At 42.6% G+C, this 9,897-nt stretch overlaps 1 long non-coding RNA gene across 1 annotated transcript; it reads left to right on the top strand.

Annotated features, from left to right (window-relative positions):
* Positions 1-2,927: 2,927 nt before the first annotated feature.
* Positions 2,928-9,638, top strand: LOC119275940. Its single transcript, XR_005136097.1, has 4 exons — positions 2,928-3,633; positions 4,444-4,515; positions 5,762-8,592; positions 9,375-9,638. It is a non-coding gene; the product is annotated as an uncharacterized LOC119275940 (long non-coding RNA).
* Positions 9,639-9,897: the final 259 nt, after the last annotated feature.

Genomic DNA, 9,897 nt, shown 5'->3' with positions numbered 1-9,897 from the left:
ATAAAAGATGGTAGGATCCATGCAAACATGGCAAGTGATATGACAGATTACCGACACTGAAAATAACAGTACATGACAGAAACAACGATAAGTAGGCATGTTGGTGACCTTGTATAACTCACCACAGAGCAATACATGGCATCAAAATGTGACCAACAGTAAGAAGACAAATTTATGGAGCTAAACATGGCAATAGCATGGTCATAGGGTGCATGGATCACTAGCAAAACACATGGCAAAAGTGAACTTAATGTTAACAGGCTGACAGCAACATTATTTAGCAAGTTTAGAGCAAGATTACAACAAGCTACAACAGCCTATAAATGCAAACAATGACATGGATGTATATAGAATAACATGTATAACAAAACATCCTTAGTGAACATCTCCATATTATGCATGTAATTGATGGTAGCATCAATCAAACATAGCAACATGATATAGCAGTTTCAGCCTAGCAAAACAGTAACAACAAGTACCCTACTTCACGAGCTTGATGCACTCACTACAAGATTCAGAAAAATACATGAATTGCACCACTGTAAATATGGCATGAATATGCTCCTAAAACATGTAGACATCATGCTCAAAGGATGCACGCACAAAATGCAACGAAAATGACAAAACAACAAGTTATAACAGTCTCAGCAGGTTAACATCATATAACACTCTTGCAACAATGATTAGGGCATCAAGATGAACTCAAACAGGCATGACACAGTGGAACAAAATGAAGAGCATCTCTCAACGAACATTTTAACGTATTATGCACGCAAAAAGGAGCTACCTACACAAAGTTATGATAGGTCAGACATGCACACATACAGGGACGAAGCTAGAAAAAATGGTCACTGGGGTCAAGCAATGCCCACTACAGCACAGGCTGTGGCGTGACTCACGCCGAGAGCAATATAAAGAGGGGATCCGGCTTGCCTGCTCCCTTCCCGTGCTTCCATCCGTGCTCCCACTTAACCCTACGACTGTCTTTTTTCCTTTTTTCTTTCTAATCTAATCATCTCCCCCCCCCCGCTTATTTTAAGGAGGTGGAGCCGAGCCTTATTTTGTTCCAATCAAATCAATCCACGTAGACGGGACACGGATGGGCACACGACGGGGGAGCAGGCAAGTCTCGTCCATAAAGAGGAACCCATTTGCAAGGTCCTTTTGAATATCTGGAGACACCCATTTGTAATTTTTTGGAGCATTCTTAAGAACTACATTCCTCACATCCTCATTCCGATTTGCTAATGTTCGTACCAACTCTTGAAAATTCCCCTTATTTTTTGATTTCTCTGATTCATCATTGCCACGGAAAGCTAAACCTTGATGTAACAAATATCTAACAGATTCGACGGAAGTATTCAACCAAAAGTTAAATATATTCTTCTGATCTTATCTTGCTTCTTTGGATTCTTAGTGTACTGTGATATTCTTTTTCAATTGGCCGGATCAAAAGGAAGTTCATTCAAATTAATGTCTTGATGCGTGATTTTGTCCTGTGTGAGAACTGCCGACGAGGAGGGCAAGTGCCAAGTGGGCAACCAACACTCGGGAGATTAAAGATTATTCCGCTGCGGTGGCCGCCCGGCATCACCCTCGAAGATTTGGGATCGCCGTTGTTCGTCGCCCTTGAAAATTGGGGATTAGGGATGGAGAGTTGGGAAGGGGAAAATAATAGGCGAAGGCGATGAGACGGAAAGGCGACCTGACGATGGCCAAGAGACCAAGAGGCATGTGTCGGAGTATTTAACCAAAAACTACCACATTTCACGGAAACGTGACAGAAAACTATCACTTTACAATTTTGTGCGAAAAACTACCACTTTTGTCCTAATCCGTGGCAAAAAACTACCAAGTTCGAAACCGGTCGCTTCGCCCGCGCTAAGCACCAAACTGACTAGCCGGTCCCACGTTTCCAGTGTCACGGTGGCCAACCGACGCCCGCCGCGCGTTAACGGTGCGTCCGCGGTCGGAAACGGCGGCTGTCAGTTTGCGTTCAATGCACCAAAACGTGGGACCGACCATTTGATGTTGATCCTCTGACGACGCCGTTTCCGACCGCGGATGCGCTGTTAACGCGCGGCGGGCGGCGGTTGGCCACCATGGCACCTGAGACGTGGGACCGGCTGGTTAGTTTGGTGCTTAGCGCGAGCGAAGCGACCGCTTTCGAGACTTGATAGTTTTTTGCCACGGATTAGGACAAAAGTGGTAGTTTTTCGCACAAAAATGTAAAGTGGTAGTTTCCTGTCACGTTTTCATGAAATGTGGTAGTTTTTGGTTAAATACTCCATGTGTCGGCTATTCACGACTTCACATACATCTATAGAAATTGCAGACCAAATGTCAACGTGTACGTGTGTAAGCCTAATCCACGTCTTATGCATTGGGCCTTGTGTGTTGGTGCTGTGTAGAGCTGTAGGCCACGACGAGTAATTTGAAACGGAGGAAATAGAATTTACGGATGTTATGGGCTGAGACATTGAATAATTGAACATTAGCTGCTGGGCTGGGGTCAACTAATTTTTTGGGCTGGGGTCAAACGCAGTTCTGATAGACGTAGTAGTTTCCAATACTCCATGGCATTGGGGTCAATTGACCTTAGCGTCCAGACTAGAGCTTCGTCCCTGCACACATATTATAAGTTTTCAGGGACTTGGCAGTATTTAAAAAAAAACAGAAGGGCGTCATTTAAAGCAAAACAGAAGCTAGCCAACCCACCTCCAGGAGGCTCCCCCGATTGCAAACTTCGTTGGCCGTTGGATCTGATCATCTAGAGTGTCTGAGCTGAAGGATTTTTACCTGTTGTCAAACCTGATTTCACCTCGTGGTTGTTCTGGCTGTCCAATTACTGGTGGGCTCGCGCCACATATTTATTGGCTGGGTTGATTGATCTCGCGTGAAAAAGGCTTTATCCCAATCCCCGCACGCGCTCCGCTCCCAATGCTCGTGGCACACCAGAGCCCACACCCGCACCAACCCTAGCCACCACACCTCACCTTCCTCCCCCGCTCCGCCCCAAACCTGGCCGCCACACCTCTCCTTCCTCCCTTGCTCGACGCCATAGGCACCGCAGGCCCTACCTCCTTCCTGCTCGTCCGGATAGCCGCCGGCCGCCGCATCCTTTCTCCTCCTTCCTCCTCCCCGTTGGCGCCCCTCGTCCTCGGACAGGGGGCCTCCTGCATGGACGGCCGGGTCTTCGTCGCTAATCCCTTCCGCCCGCTCGCCGCGCTCGTCCTGTGGAACGTGCAAAAGGGTCAAAATCCTAGCCGCCAAGCCTCCTCGTCAAGCCCGCGCCCCCTCCGCCTTGTCTCCTCTATGCCCCCTCCTCTCCCACGTCGCCACCCTCGAGCCCGCACCCCCTCCGCCTCGTCTCCTCCCCGCTCCCTCCTCTCAAACGCCGCGCCATTGACGCACCGTCAGGGACGCCGTCAACACGTCGGGGATACGCCGCAATGGAGCTCAGACAAGAGCAGGGCAGCGGATTGGATTGAGGGCACCCGATGACCTTGCCGCCGCTGTCACCTGGATTTGCTTGCCGCCGCGTGGAGTCTCCATGGCCGCCGCCTCGAGTCACCTCCGTCGCCGCCGCGAGTCAGCTCCACTTTTGCCGCCAGGAATCTCGTCCCCGGCAAGGTATGCTCCGAATCCCTGCTCTCCCTGGTCCTCCTGCACTACATGCTGCGTCTGTGTTGTATGCGTTTAGCCATGATGTACTCGAGCAAGCTCGAGTTCCTCGACTTTTAGAGGTACCATCCGCCTCCCTCCCGATATTCAGATCTCCTTATTTGGTGAATGCGGTGTTTTGGTTTCGTTTCTTGTATGATTTTGTGTGTCTGTGCTGGGAGTATTGATTATAGGTGTTATATGATATGCATATTTCCGTGTGAACATGTGTAGAGTGAGTCGTTGTTATATGCCTTGAACATTAGAAAACCAGATGATCAGGAACAACATATAGGAAAGCTACTGTTGTTACCGTGTTGTGAGATTATGTAAAGCCTGAATAATGAGAATTTTGGGGGTTCCACTCCTCGAATTTGGTCCAGAATAAATGGTTGTTTCCTATTGCTTGTTCAAAAACTTGTCTGAAATTATCAGAGTGATATGAGTCCAGGTATGGTTTGGACTGTCTGTGTGCTTTCTCAAACACAAAGCTAACGGAAAAATGGGGATTATGTTTTTAGTTCGAGCGTGGATACTCGGCAGTAGCGATTTAGGTCTTTTTGTAGAACAGAATGATTAACTCGGTCTATTTCTGGAAAACTGCACTGTAGAAGATATATGTATGAACGGTTGTAACACTGAAAATGCAAAATTTACAGTATGTGGTAATGATGGTCGGTGGGGTGTGACTTTTTTGCTGGCATTGTCCAGTGCAGTTTTAGGATTTCTACTGAGTGGTGCCGTGTTCTGAGATTTGTTTTTGTGTGTTGCTGTCTGCAGGAAAATTCCTAGGGATTTGATTGACGGAGGCATCGGTATCTGGCATTGTCCAAGAAGCCATCGGTGGGGTTGGTCAGTGTAATCTTGCGAGCAATTGCATCTGCTATTTTCTTGTTTCAGATCATATGTTGATACTTCATTTTACACAATCTTTCGTATTAACCATAAGGGTAAAGGATATCATGTTCTGAACATTGCTAGGGCCCATGCTTCAGATGAGATTAATTCCTTGATTTTGCTGTTTCTCAATTATTCATTCTAGAATTTGGCCCTTACTTGAGTGTCCCAGGTTGCTTCTTTTTTCTGTTGGTCGAGATTTGTTCCTTTTCTTTCTAGATGCTACATTAGTTTATTTCCTACATACTATCATGGCCCTTGGTTGATTGTTTGTCTTGATATCCCAGATTTGGCTGGACGTTGCATTTTGCTCTGCCTCATGTTGCTTATATTTTGTGCTTGCGTGTAAATAGGTTGGCGGCTTAATTGACCCAATTTAATTATTGGAATGTTTTTTTGTAGTCCACAACACTACCTATTCTTTTGGCTGCAATGTTCTCAATTTCTTTCAAAAACTGTTCATCTAATACCATTACAATTTAGGTTCCATACTGCTCTGAGTAGTTGCAGTACAATTGAGCCCCACACGTCTCATACCAATATAGTTTGGGTTCCATACTTGTTTGAGAGTACTTACATGTCTCCTTTTCTATTTATTTTATTAGTGTGGTTAGTGTATAAACATTTCCTTGGTTGTGAAATCAGTGAACTACGTTTAACTGCTGCAGAGCCAGGCTCAAATGTTTTTTTGAGCATAAAATGTTCTTTAGTTGTGTTGGATTTCCTTCCATACTATTTTTCGTGTTGAGTCACTATCAGTGTCTCCTACCACTGTGTCATCATATCTCCTTTCAGTGTATATTGTGTATGCCTGTCCGAAAAGAATGGTTGTCTTGACCATGAAATTGGCAAATGATAAATGAGCCCTTTTTTTTATATGCTAAAAAAAAGGGCAACCTGGTGCATGTAGCTCCCGCTTGCGCAGGGTCCAGGGAAGGGTCCGACCACTTTGGGTCTATAGTACGCAAAGTGGTCGGACCCTTCCCTGGACCCTGCGCAAGCGGGAGCTACATGCACCAGGTTGCCCTTTTTTTTTAGCATATAAAAAAAATGGTATGATGATAACAACTAATCAATCATACAAGGAGTTGGTGGGCCATTGCTTAGTCACAACTTGGTCTTGTGACAGCAGCAATGGCCTTGTGAGGTTTGTCACAACTTGGTCTCCCGTTTTTAATGTTTGCATTCCTTTTGTTGCAAGGTGACTGTGGGATGCTCGCTTGACCCCCTGTCCACAATGAAAACCGGAGGAACCTTCACTTTGTATAGATCGTGATGGATATGGGGACATATAAGAACACCTCCCTTCCGAAAATCAACTAGGGCAGATAAGAAAACCCACCTGAGAATCTATTGTATACCATATTTTTTAGCCTCTTAACATGTACATGTACATGTTGTAGTCTATATTTCGATATAGAATATGTTGTTACATGCAACTGTTTGAGTTGGTGGGCCATTGCTGCTGCCGGCTAAAATTATAATATTTGTAACTAATATTTTTGGTTGACATATTACTAGCGAATTGGATATCATATCCCTAAACTAGGAATTCTTTCATTATTGGAGGCTTTTATCTGCATATACAAGGTAGCAGAAGAAGCAGGTGAGTGGCCCCTGTTTTGTTTCTTTATGATAGTGTCCTCTACATAATGGTTGAAACGGTGTATAGCCTGAAGCATGTGATGTTTCTTTCAGTGTATATTTGTGATTTTATGGCGTTTGATGCGCATAGGGCAGAACCTCACATCACATACAATATTAGAGAGGAATGTTTTAACAGTTAGTGTTTCAAAGATTTATACTGTTTCAGCTAGCCAATGAATGTTTGTGGAGCTACATATTTGGTATCAAAAGTACATCATTTGGGAAATTGGGTTTTTAGTTAATGTGTGTCAGGCATCAATAGTTTTGAAATATTACCATGTTGCCGAATATATCATACAATTATAGGTGCATTTAGTTCCCTAGAACATTTGTTCTTGACTACCCAGTACCCAGTTGAGATATCACCATTAGCGAAACCACATTGGAGGTAATTCTATTAAGTCGGAAAAGCTATATGTTCCAGAATTATTGTTTAATGAAGTACTCATTTTGCTTTATTCGTATAATATGTCTTCCTGTTTTGTCATCAACTTAATATTATCCATTGAAAGTTCTCCTTTTGTAATGCGAGTGACCGATAGGACAAATACCATTATGCATCAAGTATAGTCGAAGTAGAACGTTGTCCTAGTATTACTAGATTACATGCTAACGTGCAGATAACATGGTTCTGAAGTCGAAAATCATTGCCACAATGTTACAGATTAGAGTTTCCAAAATAATATTATACTCCCTCCGTCCGGAAATACTTGTCGAAAAAATGGATGAAAATGGATGTATCTACAACTAAATTGCGTCCAGATACATCCATTCCTCCGACAAGTATTTTTGGACGGAGGGAGTAGTAATCACATCCATTTCATTGGATGTGACGTGATGTGTCCTATATGCGGAGCCATGAAAGAAATGTAACTATGGAAGTTGTAGATAACAGTATACAGTTGTTCGAGTGCTCTCTGGCTAAACCTGATGCCTTTTGTACATCAAGGCTCTGAATTTTTTAAGGATCACAACTTACTTTCAAAGTAACAATAATATTTGGAAAATATCAGAGGTGACAGAGAACAATTTAATAGGATAGTGGCAAATAAGGCCCATTTCCTTAAGGTATCAGCACATAACACTTTTCACTAATTTGGCCAGTTAGCAATGCTCTGGTTTGTGCCAGTCAGGAATTGAGAGCGTCAGTAGTCTTTGCATAAATAACCATCAGACTGGAGGTCAACACTGAGAGAGGGACTGCATACAGTTTTGTTCAAGCATACCCCTTCAAGTTATAATTGCAATACACTATGCTGGATACAAATGACCTTTCGATTTGAACTATTCATATTGTTTAATTTGATGACCTGGGCAGGATCCAGGTTTCGGTTGCTAGCAACTGTAATGATCAGACTCTTTTCTCTTTTTGTAGGTATGCTGGTCTTGATGTGGTTTTGGACTGAATGTTTCTCACTTGGAGGAATTGCTTTTTGCTAAAATCAATATATTTTTCAGTCCCCAACGATTTTATTCCTCAGCGCCCAATGGACTTCTATCAATATTTTCTTCCAAACAATGTATTGAATTTACTATGATTCATTGGAGTTATTTGACGAAGGGGAGCCTTGGCGCAGTGGTAAAGCTGCTGCCTTGTGACCATGAGGTCACGGGTTCAAGTCCTGGAAACAGCCTCTTACAGAAATGTAGGGAAAGGCTGCGTACTATAGACCCAAAGTGGTCGGACCCTTCCCCGACCCTGCGCAAGCGGGAGCTACATGCACCGGGCTGCCCCATTGGAGTTATTTGACAGAGAGAAATATTCTCTGTATACTGGATACAATTACCCATGATAGGTCCTTTTACTCCCTAGCGACAAATACACTCATTTTTAGTTTTATGTACCGCCATTGACATATATCTTTTCTTCCAAACTATGAGACATTATGTAAATGTACACTGGAGAATGTATTATGTACATGTATATTATTTCAAATGGGTCTGTGCGAACATGGTAGCAAGTATTTTGTGCTATCAGATTAGAATGTGTGTATACATCTCATTGTTGACAACAATGCACCATAATTAAGTTTCCCTTCTTTTAGCTTATTTGTTGCTACCTGAGATAATACCAAGTATGATCTTTGGTTTGCCATGTACGACACTGCGGAGTCATTTTATTAAGCTGGCATTAGTAATTTTGCATTTTACATAGTTCATGTGCAAGTTAAATGTATGTCCAATAATTACTAATACTAAGTTTATAATGTTGGCACAATCTGTTATTGCCGTTATCTTCTTGGGAGTACTTGAGAAGGCGTGGCTGGGAATGTGGGGACACGCCATGGCAGAGGCGCATGGTCGGCAGGAGGAGTCAGGGAGGCCTGAAGGTGGACATGTGGATGTTATCGTGGCATTGACACATTTCGCTCCACCGATACCAGGGTGAGTGAATGCTATCGTGGCCTTAGATGCCCTGTCTAATTCTTGCTTGAATTTTTGGTTTTGTATGCTTGGATGTATGTTCAGTTCCTACATTGTTTTTCTCATGTGGAGTTGAAACCACATTTGGTTGGTCCAATTGCAAATAATGGTATATTTCACTCTGAAATCATATTGCATATAGAGAGATGTTCATTGTTAGTCCTTGGGTTGTGGTATGAACTGACGACTTTTATAGTCAGTTTACCGTGTCATCTATTTAGAATCAAGCAAATTTGGGCCTAAAAAACAATCATGTCGACACAGTAATTTTGGCAAAATGAGACTGTGATTTTCCTCTCTTTAATTTTGAATTATCTTTGACAGGAAAATGTTTCCTTTTTTTGGTCTAACCTGTCGTAATTTTGTCTCGTCGGTCCATCTATATGAGAACCTTCTAAGTGGAAGTCACAAGGTGGATCCTTTGACAGGAAAATGTTTCCTGTTTTTTGGTCTAACCTGTCGTAATTTTTTCTCGTTGGTCCATCTATATGAGAACCTTCTATGTGGAAGTCACATGGTGGAGTCTCAGTATGTTTTTTTGTCATGACTGGTACTTCATTTGAGACTCCTGGCTGATACTATGACCAGATCTTCTCCGTCTTGATTCTTAATGCCTTCTTCGTTTTAGTCTCCATCTACATGTGCAATCAATATTTTGCTAGAGATGTCTATATAATTGTATTGCACATTGTTTTTCTGCTATCTAAATAACACTTGCGTTGGCTTTGGTGGTGGTGGTGCAGGATTCGTTGGAAGCCACACGGCGCACCCGAGAAGGAGAGGAGGAGAATGCTCTGAAGAGAGGAAATGATAAATTTTATTGTTTTGTTTTAAGAGCAAGGGATTTGATATGTAGTCCCCTGGCTTATTTGTATTCTACTATGTGTATGGCCAAAGAAATCATGATTTTATACACACATATATTTTTAAACAAAACCCTATGTATGTTTTGCTCAAACAGTGTCATCGGAAAGTGCTCATATTTTCAATGCGTACATGATTTTAAATGGTTCTTTGTGAAGATGGTAGCAAATATTTTGTGCTATCAAATTAAAATGTGTGTATATACATCTCATTGTAGACAACAATGGACCATGTTTCTTATTAAAGGTTATTGCACCATGGATAATTTTTTCCTTGTGCATAGGGATTTAGAGTGCCTCCGCATCATTTGGTGCAACAGATCCCCGTTTTCCCTAACTAAGAGATTAAATTTGTTTCATATGTGCTTGCCCGTAACAAAATCAACTAAACTATGGATTTATT

Source organism: Triticum dicoccoides, chromosome 3B, assembly GCF_002162155.2.
Source record: "Triticum dicoccoides isolate Atlit2015 ecotype Zavitan chromosome 3B, WEW_v2.0, whole genome shotgun sequence".
NCBI lineage: Eukaryota > Viridiplantae > Streptophyta > Magnoliopsida > Poales > Poaceae > Triticum > Triticum dicoccoides.
This window is presented reverse-complemented; position numbering and strand designations above follow the sequence as displayed.